The sequence below is a fragment of the Stylophora pistillata genome, chromosome 1, assembly GCF_964205215.1.
Source record: "Stylophora pistillata chromosome 1, jaStyPist1.2, whole genome shotgun sequence".
Taxonomy (NCBI): Eukaryota; Metazoa; Cnidaria; class Anthozoa; order Scleractinia; family Pocilloporidae; genus Stylophora; species Stylophora pistillata.
In genome coordinates, this window is record NC_142519.1 from 33,936,535 (window position 1) to 33,955,385 (window position 18,851).

Below are 18,851 nucleotides of genomic sequence, written 5' to 3' on the forward strand. Positions count from 1 at the left end.
GAGAGAATTGGGTCAAGTCGTGCTGAAAACATGGTTTTCAAAAAAGTATCTTGAGACAAGCAAAAACCAATTTTTTTAACAGAATGTGTTGAAATCTGTAAGAAAACACTAAAATAAGCTCGATACTCAACGTTTTCTTCAAAGTTGGGACCCAAGACTGAAATGCAGAGGGTCTTGCTCAGCTCGTGCTGAGACGATGGTTTTTCAAAAATTATATCAAACAGGCGAGAAGCAACCTTAGTGAATAGATGAAAATCTATAAAAAAACACTAAAACTTGCCTAAGACCCCAAGTTTCTTGCGAAATTTGGCCAGAGAGAGAATTGGGTCAAGTCTTGCTCAACTCGTGCTAAAAGCACGCTTTTGCAAAAATTATCTAGAAACAAGCCAAAACCAACTTTTTTTGATAGAATGTGTTGAAATATGTAAGAAAAAACAGAAATTTGGTAAATAGGTAATGTTTCCTACGAAATTTGGGTACAGACTAGAATGCGTCAAGTCTTGCTGACCTAGAGCTGAAAAGAGAGTTTTCGGAAAAAATAGACGGACTGGTCACCAACTTGCAACTTGGTAATTGAATAGATGCTTTTCTGGCTGACCGACTGCTTGACTGAGTTAATGGTACCAGAACCCCTAACAGAGTTGTTGACTGACTGGTTGACTGATTGACAGAATTACTGGTCACTGACTTGTCTAAGAATTCAAGATGGCGGAAGTGAAAAAAGAGGGTCCCTTAACACTAACCCTATTTAACTTTTGACCCATTCATGCTTAAGCCATCAAACTTGTCACTCTAGTGGTCATTAGATTGAATTACGTTGTCACCTGGTGACACTTTTGGGCATTGCATTGAACTACTTTTGTGATAAATATGAGTATATTGCGTTACAGAATGGCAGAGTTCCAGTCTTGGGAACAGTGACCACCTGAATTTTGAAAGACTGAAATTCTTAAGTAAGGGTTTACTTGTTGAAATCAAGTTCTATACCGAAAAAAGTAGTTTTCAGACAATAGTAACTCTTTTTAATGATAATCAAACAATAAGAAAGCGTTTTAGACCATGGAACTTTTGACCAAAAGTACCATGCTACCCCTTTGGAAAAAAATCCAAAATGGCGAAAATGAAAGGAAGGTCCCTTAACCATAACACCATCTAACCTTTGATTTCTTCATGCTAAGCCATTACACTTCTCACACTAGTGGTCTTTGGAATCAACTAGTTTGGTATGAAATGATAACATATTTTATTCGGAAGCAACATAGTTAGAGGCGTTGGAAAATTGCGATGGGATATGAACCATCGCCAAGGGGATATGAACCAACGGGGAAGGTTAACCCTAACGCCATCTCACTTTTAAACATATCCTGCTTAAGCCTTGACATTTATTCCACCATTAGACATTGAATTGAACTAGTTTGCTCTTAAGTATTACGTTATTTCATTTAGAATTAACAGCGTTATAGGGTTTGAATAATTGGGAAACAATATGCACCATCTCCAAGGGGATATGAACCAAGGTTGTACGTTAACCCTACCCCCATCTCACTTTTGAACCATTCCTGCTTAAGCCATGAACCTGGTAACACAGTAGGGCATTGCATTGAAATACTTGTGTGATAAATATGAGTATATTGCATTACGAAAGTACTTTTCAGACAATAGTAACTCTTTTTAATCATAATCAAACAAAATGAAAACGTTTTAGACACTGAAAATTTTGACCAGAAGTACCATGCTATTCCTTTGGGAAAAATCCAAGATGGCGAAGGTAAAAAGAAGGTAACTTTTGTCTCATTCATTCTTAAGCCATGAAACGTGTCACACTATTGGCCATTGGATTGAACTAGTTTTAAATATGAAGCTATTTAATTTAGAAAGAACAGAGTGTTAGGGGATGAAACATTGCGACAGGATATGAACCATCGCCGCGGGGATATCAACCTCTCCCGAGAGGGTGTGAAATAAGGTGGTACGTTAACCGCAACGCCATGTAACTTTTGCCCTAATAATGCTTAAGCCATGAAACTTGTCACACTATGAAATGTTAATTTCAAATACTTTGGTATAAAATATAAAGTTATTTCATTTAGAAACTACAGAGTTATATGGGTTGGAGGACTCCGAGAGGATATCAACTATCGCCGAGGAGATATCAATCATGGCCGAGGAATATGAACCAAGCTGGTACATTAACCCTAACCCTAACTAGCTTTTGAACCATTCGTGCTTAAGCCATGAACCTTATTACACTGTTGTGCATAGCATTGAACTTCTTGCGTAGAAAATATGACTATCCTGCATTGCGAAATGGCTGAGTTACAGTCTTTGGAACTGTGACCGTCTGAATTTTTATAGAGTGAACTTCTTAAGTAAAGGTTTAGGTGTTTAAAACCATTTGTACACCAAAAAAAGTACTTTTTAGACAAAATTAACTCTTTTTAATCATAATCAAACAAAAAGAAAGCGTTTTGGAGACTGAAAATTTTGACCAGAGGTACCGTGCTATTCCTTTGGAAAAAATTCAGGATGGCGTAAGTAAATAGAGGGTCCCTTAACCCTAACCCCACGTAACTTTTGTCCCATTCATTCTTAAGCAATGAAACGTGTGATACTATTGGTTATTGCATTCCACTAGTTTGGTATGAAATATGAAGTTATTTCATTTAGAGACAACAGAGTCTTTGGGGATGAAACATTGCAGCAGCATATGAACCATCGCCGCGGGGATATAAACCTTCCCCGAGAAGATATGAAATAAGGTGGTACCTTATCCCTAACCCTGACTAACTTTTGCCCCAATGATGCTTAAGCCATGAAACTTGTCACACTACGAAAAATTCATTTGAAATAGTTTGCTATGAAATATAAAGTTATTTCATTTAGAAACCAGAGAGGTAGAAGGGTTCGAGGACTTCGAGATGATATGAACCATTGCCAAGGAAATATCAACCATCGCCGAGGGATAGGAACCAAGGTGGTGCCTTAACCCTAACCCTGTCTAACTTTTGAACCATTCGTGCTTAAGCCATGAACCTTATTACACTGTTGTGCATAGCATTGAGCTACTTGCCTGGAAAATATGAGTATCCTGCATTGCGAAATGACTGAGTTACAGTGTTTGAAACTCTGCACGTCTGAAGTTTTAAAGAAAGAGCTTCTTAAGTAAGGGTTTAGGTTTTTAAAACCATTGGTACACCAAAAAAAGTACTTTTCAGACAAAGGTACCTCTTTTTAATCATAATCAAATAATAAGAAAGCGCTTTAGACCATGAAAATTTTGACCAAAAGTACCATGCTACCCCTTTGGAAAAGTATCCAAGATGGTGGAAATGAAAAGAGGGTGCCTTAACCCTAACCCCATCTAACTTTTGACTTACTCAGGCGTAAGACATTACACTTCTCACACTAGTGGTCATTGGATTCAACTAGTTTGGTGTCAAACAAGAACATATTTCGTGCGGAAGCGACAGAGTTATAGAGATTGGAAGATGACTAGAGGATATGAAATATCGCCGGTGGGATATGAAGAGTCGCTGAGGGGATGTGAACCAAGGTGGTACGTTAACCCTACCCCCATCTAACTTTTAAACCATACAAGCTTAAGTCATGAAGTTGTCACACAATTATTCGTTACATTGAACTAGTTTGGTATGAAATATACAGTTATTTCATGCAGAAACAACAGAGTTATAATGGTTGGAAGATTGAGAGCCTGCACAGCTGGTTTGGCCACGTATGCTGACTTGACCCCTTTTTATGCTGAACTGCCCACCTTGCGTGCTGATATGCCCTTGTATGTTATAAGGTCATTCGGGCCTGAAAAAAAAGCAACAAACGTTAAGGTAGCAAAAACAATAAACTATTGGAGCTATAAATGACAATGGATTTCATTCAGGAATAACAGAGCTACAATCTTTCAAAGTGGGACCATTTAAATTGTAAGAATTACTGTATTTTTTAACTTAGGGTTTACGCGTTTGAAACGATTTGTACACCGAGGAACTACTTTTAAGCCAATATCAACTCTTTTTAATGATAATTAAACAATACGAAAGCGTCTTAGACACTGAAACTTCTGAAACATTGCGACAGCATATGAACCATCGCCACGGGGATATAAACCTTTCCCGATAGGATGTGAAATAAGGTGGTACGTTAACCCCAACGCCATCTAACTTTTGCCCCAATAATGCTTAAGCCATGAAACTTGTCACACTATGAAATATTAATTTCAAATAGTTTGGTATGAAATATAAAGTTTTTTCATTTAGAAACTACAGAGTTATATGGGTTGGAGGACTCCGAGAGGATATCAATTATCCCCGAGGGATATGAACCAAGGTGGTACATTAACCCTAACCCTATCTAGCTTTTGAACCATCCGTGCTTAAGCCATGAACCTTATTACACTGTTGTGCATAGCATTGAACTACTTGCGTGGAAAATATGACTATCCTGCATTGCGAAATGGCTGAGTTACAGTCTTTGGAACTGTGACCGTCAGAACTTTTATAGACTGAACTTCTTAAGTAAAGGTTTAGGTGTTTAAACCCATTTGTACACCAAAAAAAGTACTTTTTAGATAATAGTAACTCTTTTTCATCATAATCAAACAAAAAGAAAGCGTTTTAGAAACTAAAAATTTTGACCACAGGTACCGCGCTATTCCTTTGGAAATAATTCAAGATGGCGGAAATAAATACAGGGTCCCCTAGCCCAAACCCTACGAAACGTTTGTCTCATTTATTCTTAAGCAATGAAACGTGTGATACTATTGGCCAATGGACTCAACTAGTTTGGTATGAAATATGAAGCTATTTAATTTAGAAACAACAGAGTCTTAGGGGATGAAACATTGCGGCAGCATATGAACCATCGCCGAGGGGATATAAACCTTCCCCGAGGATGTGAAATAAGGTGGTGCATTAACCCTAACCCTATCTAACTTTTGAACCATTCGTGCCTAAGCCATGAACTTTATTACACTCTTGTGCATAGCATTGAGCTACTTGCCTGGAAAATATGACTATCCTGCATTGCGAAATGACTGAGCTACAGTCTTTGAAACTTTGACTGTCTGAATTTTTAAAGAAAGAGCCTCTTAAGTAAGGGTTCAGGTTTTTAAAACAATTTGTACACCAAAAAAAAGTACTTTTCAGACAAAGGTACCTCTTTTTAATCATAATCAAACAATAAGAAAGCGTTTTCGACAATGAAAGTTTTGACCAAGAGTACAATACTACCCCTTTGGAAAAAAATCCAAGATGGCGGAAATGAAAAGAGGGTGCCTTAACCCTAACCCCATCTAACTTTTGACTTACTCAGGCTTAAGCCATTACACTTCTCACACTAGTGGTCACTGGATTCAACTAGTTTGGTGTCAAACAAGAACATATTTCGTGCGGAAGCGACAGAGTTATAGAGGTTGGAAGATGACGAGAGGATATGAAATATCGCTGGTGGGATATGAAGAGTCGCTGAGGGGATGTGAACCAAGGTGGTACGTTAACCCTGACCCCATCTAACTTTTAAACCATACAAGCTTAAGTCATGAAGTTTTCACAGAATTATCCATTACATTGAACTAGTTTGGTATGAAATATACAGTTATTTCATGCAGAAACAACAGAGTTATAATGGTTGGAAGATTGAGAGCCTGCACAGCTGGTTTGGCCACGTATGCTGATTTGACCCCTTTTTATGTTGAACTGCCCACCTTGCGTGCTGATATGCCCTTGTATGTTATAAGGTCATTCGGGCCTGAAAAAAAAAAGAAACAAACATTAAGGTAGCAAAAACAATAAACTATTGGAGCTATAAATGACAATGGATTTCATTCAGGAATAACAGATCTACAATCTTTCAAAGTGTGACCATTTAAATTGTAAGACGTACTTAATTTTTTAACTAAGGGTTTACGCGTTTGAAACGATTGGTACACCGAGGAACTACTTTTAAGCCAATATCAACTCTTTTTAATGATCATTAAACAATAAGAAAGCGTCTTAGACACTGAAGCTTCTGACCAAAAGTACCATACTACGCCTTCGGAAAAAAATTTAAGATGGCGGAAATGAAAAGACGGTGGCTTAACCCTAACCCAATGTGACTTTTAACCCATTCCCACTGAAGCCAGGAAAGTTTGCACACTGTTGGGCATTACATTGAACTACTTGTGTGATAAATATGAGTATATTACATTACGAAATGACAGAGTTCCAATCTTTGGAACTGTGACCATCTTAATTTTGAAAGACTGAGATTCTTAAGTTAGGCCTTAGGTGTTTAGAACCATTTGTACACCAGAGAAAGTACTTTTGAGACAAAAGTAACCCTTTTTATTGATAATCAAACAATAAGAAAGCGTTCTTGATAAAAGTACCATGTTACCTCTTTGGAAAAAATTCCAAGATAGCGGAAATGAAAAGAGGGTCCCTTAACCCTAACCCCATCTAACTTTTGACTTATTCATGCTTAAGCCATTACACTTCTCACACTAGTGGTCATTGGATTCATATGAAACAGAAGATATTTTATGCGAAAGCGAAAGAGTTATAGGGGCTGGAAGATTGCCAGGGGATATGAGCCATCGCCGAGGGGATATGAAGCAAGGTGGTAGGTTCACCCTAACCCCATCTCACTTTTAAACCATTGCTGCTTAAGCCATGAAATTATTTACACCATTAAATATTGAATGGAACTAGTTTGGTGTTAAGTATTACGTTATTTCGTTTAGAATTAACAGAGTTATAGGGGTTGGAAGTAGGTGAAAAATGGGATAACGGGTGTAAATGAGAAAAACTCATTCTAAGGCTAGAAAGCGCTAGAAACTTGTTTACGGTACCACTGAACCAACAGCAGGAGTTTGAGGGAAGTTTGAAATGATTACAAAGATGGCCATGTTACCCCTTTGGAAAAAAATCCCACATGGCTGACATGAAAAGAGCTAGGTTAACCCTAACCCCAGCTAATGTTTGAACCATTCATGCTTAAGCCATGAAACTTGTCACACTATTGGTCATTGGACTGAGCTAGGTTGGTATGAAAGATAAGTTTATTTCGAGGCGAACGCGCATTTATCAACAAAGTTACAGTGTCTCAAGGTCCTAAAGTCTTAGTGCTAGACTTAGAACTTATGTAATTTGGTCAAACATTTCAGTCTCTAAAAAGCTTTCTTTTCATTTAATCGTCATTAATAAGAGTTGCTATTGGCTTAAAACTAGCTTTTCTGTGTACAAATCGCTTCAAACGCGTAAACCTTAAGTTAATAAATTCAGTAATTTTTACAATTTAAATGGTCACACTTTGAAAGATTGTAGCTCTGTTATTCCTAAATGAAATTCATTTTCATTTATAGCTCCAATAGTTTATTGTTTTTCCTGGCTTAATATTTGTTGTTTTCTTTCAGGCCCGAATGATCTTACAACATACAAGAGCATATCAGCACACAAGGTGGGCAGTTCAGCAGAAAAAGGGGTCAAATCAGCATACGTGGCCAAATCAGCTGTGCAGGCTCTCAATCTTCCAACCATTATAACTCTGTTGTCTCTGCATGAAATAACTTTATATTTCATACCAAACTAGTTCAATGTAATGTATAAAAGTGTGACAACTTCATGACTTAAGTTTGAAAGGTTCAAAAGTTAGATGTGTTAGGGTTAACGAGCCACCTTGGTTCACATTCCATCGGCGACTCTTCATATCCCACCGGCAATATTTCATATCCTCTCGTAATCTTCCAACCCCTAAAACTCTGTAGCCTCCGCATGAAATATGTTCTTGTGTCATACCAAACTAGTTGAATCCAATGACCACTAGTGTGAGAAGTGTAATGGCTTAAGCATGAATAAGTCAAAAGTTAGATTGGGTTAGAGTTAAGGGACCCTCTTTTCATTTCCGCTATCTTGGAATTTTTTCCAAAGGGTATGGTACTTTTATCTAGAACGCTTTCTTATTGTTTGATTATCAATAGAAAGGGTTACTTTTGTCTCAAAAGTACTTTTTCTGGCGTACAAATGGTTCTAAACACCTAAGGCCTAACTTAAGAATCTCAGTCTTTCAAAATTAAGATGGTCACAGTTCCAAAGTAGTTCCTCGGTGTACAAATCGTTTCAAACGCGTAAACCTTAAGTTAAAAAATTCAGTAACTTTTACCATTTAAATGGTCACACTTTGAAAGATTGTAGCTCTCTTATTCCTGAATGAAATCCATTGTCTTTTATTGTTTTTGCTACCTTAATGTTTGTTGCTTTTTTTTCAGGCCCGAATGACCTTATAACATACAAGGGCATATCAGCACGCAAGGTGGGCAGTTCAGCATAAAAAGGGGTCAAATCAGCATACGTGGCCAAATCAGCTGTGCAGGCTCTCAATCTTCCAACCATTATAACTCTGTTGTTTCTGCATGAAATAACTTCATATTTCATACAAAACTAGGTCAAATCAGCATACGTGGCCATATCAGCTGTGCAGGCTTTCAATCTTCCAACCATTATAACTCTGTTGTTTCTGCACGAAATAACTTCATATTTCATACCAAACTAGTTCAATGTAATGGATAATTGTGTGACAACTTCATGACTTAAGCTTGTATGGTTTAAAAGTTAGATGGGGTTAGGGATAACGTACCACCTTGGTTCACATCCCGTCAGCGACTCTTCATATCCCACCGGCGATATTTCATATCCTCTCGTCATCTTCCAACCCCTATAACTCTGTCGCTTCCGCACGAAATATGTTCTTGTTTGACACCAAACTAGTTGAATCCAATGACCACTGGTGTGAGAAGTGTAATGGCTTAAGCCTGAATAAGTCAAAAGTTAGATGGGGTTAGGGTTAAGGCACCCTCTTTTCATTTCCGCCATCTTGGATATTTTTCCAAAGGGGTAGCATGCTACTCTTGGTCAAAACTTTCATTGTCTAAAACGCTTTCTTATTGTTTGATTATGATTAAAAAGAGTTACCTTTGTCTGAAAAGTACTTTTTTTGGTGTACAAATTGTTTTAAAAACCTGAACCCTTACTTAAGAGGCTCTTTCTTTAAAAATTCAGACGGTCACAGTTTCAAAGACTGTAGCTCAGTCATTTCGCAATGCAGGATAGTCATATTTTCCAGGCAAGTAGCTCAATGCTATGCACAACAGTGTAATAAGGTTCATGGCTTAGGCACGAATGGTTTAAAAGTTAGATAGGGTTAGGGTTAATGCACCACCTTGGTTCATATCTCTCGGCGATGGTTGATATCTTCTGGGCAATGGTTCATATCATCTCGGAGTCCTCCAACCCCTCTACCTCTCTCGTTTCTTAATGAAATAACTTTATATTTCATACCAAACTATTTCAAATCAATGTTTCGTAGTGTGACAAGTTTCATGGCTTAAGCATCATTGGGGCAAAAGTTAGTCAGGTTTAAGGTTAAGGTACCACCTTATTTCACATGCTCGGGGAAGGTTTATATCCCCGCGGCGATGGTTCATATGCTGCCGCAATGTTTCATCCCCTAAGACTGTTGTTTCTAAATTAAATAACTTCATATTTCATACCAAACTAGTTGAATCCAATGGCCAATAGTATCACACGTTTCATTGCTTAAGAATAGAAAAGACAAAAGTTTCTTGGAGTTAGGGTTAGGGGACCCTCTATTTATTTCCGCCATCTTGAATTTTATCCAAAGGAATAGCAGGGTACCTCTGGTCAAAATTTTTAGTTTTTAAAACGCTTTCTTTTTGTTTGATTATGATTAAAAAGAGTTACTATTGTCTAAAAAGTACTTTTCTTGGTGTACAAATGGTTTTAAACACCTAAATCTTTACTTAAGTTCAGTCTATAAAAGTTTTGACGGTCACAGTTCCAAAGACTGTAACTCAGCAATTCGCAATGCAGGATAGTCATATTTTCCACGCAAGTAGTTCAATGCTATGCACAACAGTGTAATAAGGTGCATGGCTTAAGCACGAATGGTTCAAAAGCTAGTTAGGGTTAGGGTTAATGTACCACCTTGGTTCATATCCCTTGGCGATAGTTGATATCCTCTCGGAGTCCTCCAACCCATATAACTCTGTAGTTTCTAAATGAAATAACTTTATATTTCATACCAAACTATTTGAAATTAATATTTCATAGTGTGACAAGTTTCATGGCTTAAGCATTATTGGGGCAAAAGTTAGATGGCGTTGAGGTTAACGTACCACCTTATTTCACATCCTATCGGGAAAGGTTTATATCCCCGCGGCGATGGTTCATATCCTTTCGCAATGTTCCATCCTCTAAAACTCTGTTCTTTCTAAATTAAATAGCTTCATATTTCAAACTAGTTCAATCCAATGACCAATAGTGTCACACGTCTCATGGCTTAAGAATGAAACAAAAGTTAGCCTCTTTTTACCTTCGCCTTCTCGGATTTTTCTCCAAAGGAATAGCATGGTACTTCTGGTCAAAATTTTCATTGTCTAAGACGTTTTCTTTTCGTTTGATTATGATTAAAAAGAGTTACTATTGTCTGGAAAGTACTTTTTTTGGTGTATAAACTTTTTTCAACACGTAAACCCTTACCTAGGAATTTCAGTCTTTCAAACTTCAGATGGTGACAGTTCCAAAGACTTAAACTCTGTCATTCCGTAATACAATATACTCATATTTATCACACAAGTATTTCAGTGCAATGCCCTACAGTGTTACCAGGTTCATGGCTTAAGCAGGAATGGTTCAAAAGTGAGATGGGGGTGGGCTTAACGTACAACCTTGGTTCATATCCCCTTGGAGATGATGCATATTGTCTCCCAATTATTCAAACCCTATAACGCTGTTAATTCTAAATGAAATAACGTAATACTTAAGAGCAAACTAGTTGAATTCAATGTCTAATGGTGTAATAAATGTCAAGGCTTAAGCAGGATATGTTTAAAAGTGAGATAGGGTTAAAGTTAACCTTCCCCCTTGGTTCATATCTCCTTGGCGATGGTTCATATCCCATCGCAATTTTCCAACGCTTCTAACTATGGTTCTTCCGCATAAAATTTAAGAATTGTTTCATGCTTAGCGTGCGTATATCGAGTTATGGATGCACGCGGGGAGTTTGGAGAGCTCGAGAGAAGTGAAAGAGTTGCTCGAGGCGCAGCCGAGAGCAACTCTAGCTTCTTGAGTGCTCTCCAAACTTCCCAAGAGCATCTACAACTCGATATACGCACAGCTAAAAGCACGAAACAAATCTTTTATAACATACGAAAACAATTTTGACGCTGAATGACGCTTTTGTAATGTTTTTTTGAAATGAAAGTTGCCCGAAAATGTTGGCGTCTCCGATGGTTGTGTTGATTTTGTAATTGAATGGTTTTCGGTAGAGTTAACAAATGTCACCAAAAAAACGTCATCAATAGAGACGTTTACCTTTAAAAGTCGCCACAGACCCATTTGTAGTCTTCTTAGTTGAATGTCTTTCAGCTAAAATTTTCTCCAGTTGTGTTTTGTTTAATTTTCGTTGTGCTTATTGGCTTGACTACTTGCGGGAAGGTCGAAGGCCAAAGAAAAGTTTGGTTGGTTACTGATATCGTTTACCGAAACTTTAACTTAAGGAACTTACACGACGGAAATTTTGCAGCTATTTTGAAACTGCACACGTCATTTTATTGAGCACGGCCGTGCGTACATAAAGATTTTGTTCATGTTGACGCAATAGGAATTAGATAGGACTAGCGCCCGCGCTATGTTAGAAATGCTATTATTTCATACCAAACTAGTTGATTCCAAAGACCACTAGTGTGAGAAGTGTAATGGCTTAGCATGAAGAGATCAAAAGTTAGATGGTGTTATGGTTAAGAGACCGTCCTTTCATTTCCGCCATTTTGGATATTTTTCCAAAGGGGTAGCATGGTACTTTTGGTCAAAAGTTCCATGGTCTAAGACGCTTTCTTATTGTTTGATTATCATTAAAAAGAGTTACTATTCTCTTGAATTATTGTATTGTCTTGAGCTTTTTTCGGTATAGAACTTGTTTTCAACATGGAAACCCTTACTTAAGAATTTCAGTCTTTCAAAATTCAGATGGTCACGGTTCCAAAGACTGGAACTCTGTCATTCCGTAATGCAATATACTCATATTTATCACAAAAGTAGTTCAATGCAATGCCCAAAAGTGTCACCAGGTGACAACGTAATTCAATCTAATGACCACTAGAGTGACAAGTTTGATGGCTTAAGCATGAATGGGTCAAAAGTTAAATAGGGTTAGTGTTAAGGCACCCTCCTTTTTCACTTCCGCCATCTTGAATTCTTAGACAAGTCAGTGACCAGTAATTCTGTCAATCAGTCAACCAGTCATTCAACAACTTTGTCAGGCGCTCTGGTACCATTAACTCAGTCAAGCAGTCGGTCAGCCAGAAAAGCATCTACTCAACTACCAAGTTGCAAGTTTGTGACCAGTCCGTCTATTTTTTCCCAAAACTCTCTTTTCAGTTCTAGGTCAGCAAGACTTGACGCATTCTAGTCACTACCCAAATTTCGTAGCAAACATTACGTATCTACCAAATTTCTGTTTTTTCTTACATATTTCAACACATTCTATTAAAAAAAGTTGGTTTTGGCTTGTCTCTAGATAATTTTTGCAAAAGCGTGCTTTCAGCTCGAGTTGAGCAAGATTTGACCCAATTCTCTCTCTGGCCAAATTTCGTAAGAAACTTCGGGTCTTAGGCAAGTTTTAATGTTTTTTTTTTTTAATAGATTTTCATTTATTAACTAAGGTTGCTTTTGGCCTGTTTGATATAGTTTTTGCAAAAACGTCGCCTCAGCACGAGCAGATGAAAACCTGCATTTCAGTCTTGGGCCAAACTTTGCAGAAAACGTTGAGTATCGAGCTTATTTTAGTGTTTTCTTACAGATTTCAACACATTCTGTTAAGAAAATTAGCTTTTGCTTATCTCAAGATCCTTTTTTAAAAACCATGTTTTCAGCACGACTTGACCCAATTCTCTCTCTGGTAAAATTTCGGTGGAAACCTCGGGTATTAAGCAAACTTTGGTGTTTTTTTAAGATTTCAACACAATTCATTAGAAACAATTGCTTTTGGCCTGTTTGCAGATAGTTTTTGCAAAACCATGTTTTCAGCACGACTTGAGCAACACTTGACGCAAGTCAATATCTGGCCAAATTTGGAAGGAAACATCGGATACCAAGCTAATTTCAGTGTTTTCTTACAGATTTTGGAACATTCTAGTCAAATAAATTGCTTTTGGCTTGTTTGCAGATAGTTTGTTAAAAACCGTGTTTTCAGCGGGACTTGAGCAAGACGACGCATTTCAGTGTTTGGCCAGATTTTGTAGGAAACATAATATATCAAGCAAATTGAAGTATTTTCTTACAGGTTTTGACACATTCTATTAAAAAGAACTTGTTTTGGCTTTTTCCCAAACGATATTCTTAGCACGAATTGAGAGAGACTTGACCTAACTTCTCTTTCTGACCAAATTTCCCATGAAACATTGCTCATCATGTAAGCTTTAGTGTTTTCTTACAGATTTCAACACAATCTATTACAAAACATTAGGTTTGGCTTGTTCCCAGATACTTTCTGGAAAACGGTCTTATCAGCGCGCAATGAGCAACACCTTAGGGATTACAGTCTCTGGCCAAAATTTCGTAGGAAAGAGCAGGTATCAAGTAAATTTTGGAGTTTTCTTGACTGACGCAGTGGTACTTGATTGGTAAAAATAACTGACTTGTCGACCGATCGGTGACCAAGTGGCTTATTGACTGGTGACTGACTGGCTGACTGGCCATTTGGCTGACTAGCTAATTGAATGGTTGCTTAATTAAGGAGTACTTGACTGGCTATTTCACTGGTTATTTGAATTGCTGAGTGACTGGTGACTTCGTAGCTCATTGCCTGCTGACCGACTGGCTGTCTGCCTGGTTGACATTCTAGCCAACTGATTGGCTGACTGACCCAGTGGTACTTGACTGGGTGTCTCCTTGGCTGTCTTACCGCCTGACTGAGAGGTTGACTTACCCAGTGGTACTAGACTGGCTATCTGATTTGTTAGCGGACCTGCCGACTGACTTGTGACTGACTGGTTTATTGACTGGTGACTAGCTGGCTGATTGGCTGGGTGGCTAAGTAGCGAACTGAATGGTCGACTAACTCAATGGTACTTGACCGGCTCTCTCACTGGTTAAGTGAATTGCTGACTACCTGTTGACTGAGTTGCTCATTACCTGGTTATTGGCTGCTCAAATGGTTCACCGACTTGCTGCTGGAAAGGGTGACTGGTTCACTTACTGGCTGACCGACTGGAGACTGAGTGGCTAATTGATTGCTCACTGAGAGGCTGAGTGCCTAGTTGACTGAGTCGCTCACGGAATGTTTGAATGACTCAAAGGAAATGGACAGGGTGTGTAGTTTGTGTACTGACTTGCTCTACGACTGGTGACTGAGTGGCTGACGGGCGACCGACTGGGTGACGGTCTGTTTCACTGATTGGATGATTGGATAGTTGACTAACCCAGTGGTACTTTACTTGCTATCTGATTGTTTAAATGACTTGCTAACTGAGTGGTGAGTTATTGGGTAATTGGTCGGTGACTGACTGGGTTGTTTTCTGACTGGCTGATTTAAAGTTTGACTGAACCATTAATAACTAGCTATCTGATTAGTTAAGTGACCTGCTGAACGACTCATGTCTGAGTGGCTAATTCACTGCAGACTGACAGGCTGACCTCATGGCTGACTGAGTGGATGATTGAACGGTTGAGTGACTCAGTAATACTTGAGTGGCTCTGAGACTGTAGCTCTCTTGCTAACCGATTGGTGCTTAAGTGCCTAATTGGTGACTTAGAGGATTTCTGGCTCTTTAAATGACTAGCTCACTAAATGGCTGATTGAATAAGTAGTACTTGACTGGTTATCTAAATGGTGAACTGCCTGGCTCACCTACTGGTGAATCAGTGATTTATTGACTGGTTGATTGACTGAACGACTGAAATGATGACTGACTCACTGGTAGTTTAGTGATTATGTAGTTGACTGGTTGACTGACTCCCTCGTTCCTGAGTGGCTGGCTGAGTGGTGATTGACTGGCCAACGTGCTAGTTGATTGACTTACTGGTAAAAGACCGGCTGTGACTGGTTGACTGACTGATTGACTAAATGGCTGATTCACTGACTTAATGGCTGCTGAATGAAGAGTGACTGGCAAACCGACTGTATGACTGGTCCACTCACTCCTTGACTGAGTTGTGACTAGGTGACTCTTTGAATGGCTGACTCATTCACTTGTACTTGACTTGCAGACTCTCTGTTTGACTGATTGGGTGATTGACTGGCTTGAAGGCTACTGAATGAAGAGTGACCGGTTGATCGACTGGCAAAGAGGCCCACTGAGTTGTTGATTGACGTGTGAGTAAGTGGCTATTTGACTAATCACTGAATAACTCAGTGACTGGCATTTTTCCAGATATATTTTAGGAAACCGTCTTTTTTGCGCGCGTTGAGCAGGATTTGACACACTAATGGTTCAAAAGTTAGATGGAGTTAGGAAGTCAGTCAACCAGTCAGCTAGCCCTAAAAGTACCAGTGAATCAGTCATCCATTATTTTAAGGGATCAATTATGTAGTCAGTCACCAGTCAGCGAGCCCTCCACGTGCATCACGATCGGTTTTTCAGTTCAGTAGATAATCAGTCAGTTAGACAGTCAGTTGGAAATCGGCCACAAAGTGAGTTAACCAGTCAAGTAACAGTATCTCAGTCAAAAGTTCATTCGGTCAGCGAGACACTGAAACAGAAAACTATCGGTCGGTGAGAAAAGCAGTCAACCCGTCAGTCAGTGAATGAGTCAGTCCTCCTGTCAATTACAAGTCACTCAATCATTCCATTTGCCAGTTAGGTACCAGTCAATCAAACACTCAGTCACTTATTAGTCTGTTAGTAAGGCAACCAGTCAATCAGCATTAAGTTACCTAGTGAGTCAATAGTTGGTCAATAAGTAAGCTAGCTGGCTAGTCAACGTTTCGGTGATTCATTCAGTCAGATAGTGACTGCAACAAAACTCGGTCAGCTACTCGGTCAACTACCAGTCATTCACCAGAAAGTTATCCATTCATACACCTTACGGTCAGAAAGGGAGTCAGACACTAAGTCAGCTAATCAGTCGTAAATCACTCACGAAGTCAGTTCGTCAGTCACTTACCAGTCGGTCAGCAAGTCAGTTAACCAGTCAGAGAGCCTGTCAAATACCATTGAGTCACTCAACCAGTGAGTCAGCCAGTCAGTCAACAGGCCAGTCAGTCACCAATCAATTACCCACTTAGTGGGAAGTAAGTGAGTAAGTCAGTCAACCAGTCAAGTGCCACTAAATTAGTCAACCATTCACTTTATTCCGTCAGTGATCCAGCCTGTCAATATGCCACTCAGTCACCAGTCGTTAAGCAAGTCAGTTAACTAGTCAGATAGCCAGTGAACTACCAGTACGTCAGGCAACCATCGAGGCAGCAAGTCAGTCAACCAGTCAGATACCCAGTCAAGTACCAAGGAGCCAGTTAACCACTCAGTCAGCCAATCAGTCAACCAGCCAGTCACTTACCACCGCTTAGCCACTCAGTCACCAGTTAGTCAGCAAGTCATTTAACCATTCAGATAGGCAGTCAAGTTCAGTTCCTTCAACCCGCTGGTGAGCCACTCAGTCACCAGTAAGTCAACAAGTCAGTTAACCAGTCAAAAGCAAGTCAGGTGCCACTGAGACAGTCAACAAGTCATTTAACCAGTCAGTCAACCTGGCCGTCACTCCCCTATCTATAAGCTACTAATTCAGCTGTCGGGCAGGAAGTCAGTTGACCAGTCAGATAGCCTGTCAAGTTCCAGTCTCTAAGGCAACGAATGAGTAAGCAGTTTAGTTAAACATTCAAATACCAACTACCACCGAGCCAGTCATCCATTTAGTCACTCAATAAGTAAACCAGTCAGTGAGTCACCAGTCAATAAGCGACTGATTCACCAGTAGGTGAGGAACGCAGTTTACCACTCAGATAACCACTCAAGTACTACTTATTTAGTCAACCGTTTGGTCAGCCAGTCACGTAACGAGCCACTATGCCTCTCATTCACCAGTTAGGTACTCAACTGCGGTCAGTCAGCGAGTAAGCTACAGAGTTTGAGAGTCAGTCAAGTATTACTTAACCGTCCAGACACTCGGTCAGTCCACCAGGAGGTCAGCCAGTCCGTTTGCAGTAAAATTGCAACTCAGAAAAGAGTCGGCCAGCAGATCACAACTAATCAGGAAGCCAGTTACTACTAATTCAGTCAAACTTAAAATCAGCCAGTCAGACAATAAGGCGCTCAGTCTCCCGTCAATTAGCGAATCATTCACCAGTCGGTTAGCAAGTCATTTAAACAATCAGATACCAACTAAAGTACCACTGGGTTAGTCAACCATTCAGTCTTCCAAGCATTCGAACAGCCAGTCATCCAGTCAGACGCCAGTCAGCCAGTCAGCCACTCAGTCACCATTGGGTGAGCAAGTAAGTACACTTCTTATACAGCCCGTCAAGTTGCTTTGACTCAGTCAAACATTCAGTCATTGACTCACTTAATTAGGCAGTGAGCCTCACAGTCTGTAGCTAATTACCCAATCTGTCTCCAGTCGGTCAGCCAGTCAGTTAACCAGTCACCCTTTCAAGCAGCCAGTAAGTGAACCATTTAGGCAGCAAGTCAGCAGGCAATGAGCCACTCAGTCACCATGCATTGAGCCATTTACTTAACCAGTACCATTGAGTTAGTCAACCATTCAGTCAGCTACTCACCCATCCAGCTAATCAGCCAGTTAGTCACCAGTCAGTAATCCAGTCAGTCACCAGTCAATTACCATTCAGTTACAAGTCAGTCAGCCAGTCAGACAACCAAGGTTATAGCCAGTCAAGTATTACTGGGTCAGTGAGCCACAGCCAGCAAGACAGTCAACCCGACTCTCAGCATATCAGTCAACAGGCAATGAGCTAAGAAGTTACTAGTCACTCAGAAATGCAGATAAACAGTCAAAAATCCATCAAGTAAACCTGAGTTAGGCGACCATTCATTCAGCTAGTATTGAACTTGACTGCCTATTTGAAGGATTAAATGACTTTCTGACTGACTCGTAACTGAGTGGCTAATCGGTGGTGACTGACTTGCTGTTTGACTGATGATCTGAATTAGTGAATGACTGGCTCAGTGGTACTTGACTGGTAATCTGACAGGTTGACTGACTAGCTGACTCGATGGTTGACTGACTTACTGGTATTTGACTGGCTATCTGACCAGTTAACTGACTTGCTTAACGACTGGTGACTGAGTGTCTTATTGACTGAGTGTCTTATTGACTGAATAAACTGAATTGATGACTGATTAAGTAGCACTTGACTGTCTATCTGACTGTTTAACTGACTTACTGACCTGCTGCTTACTGACTGGCTAATTGACTGGTGGATGATTGGCCTGTTGACTGATTGGCTAACTCAATGGTTGTGTAAATTAATGGGATTTGACATGGTATATGACTGGTTAACTTAGTTGCTGACCGACTGGTATGTGACTGATGCTTACTAAATGGCTGACTAACTCAGTGGTACTTCAACTGCTGACTGACTCTTATCTGAGTCGCTAATTTACTGCAGACTAACTGGCGGATCTCCCGGTTGACTGACTGGATGACTGAGCGGTTGAGTGACGCAGTAACACTTGACTAGTTCTCAGACTTTGTAGCTCACTTCCTGTCCAATCGGTGATTCAATGCCTAATTGGTGACGTAGAGGCTGACTAGCTCGTGAAATGATTGGCTGACGAAATCGTTGACTGAACAACTAGTTATTGAGTAGTTATATGGCTGATGAAC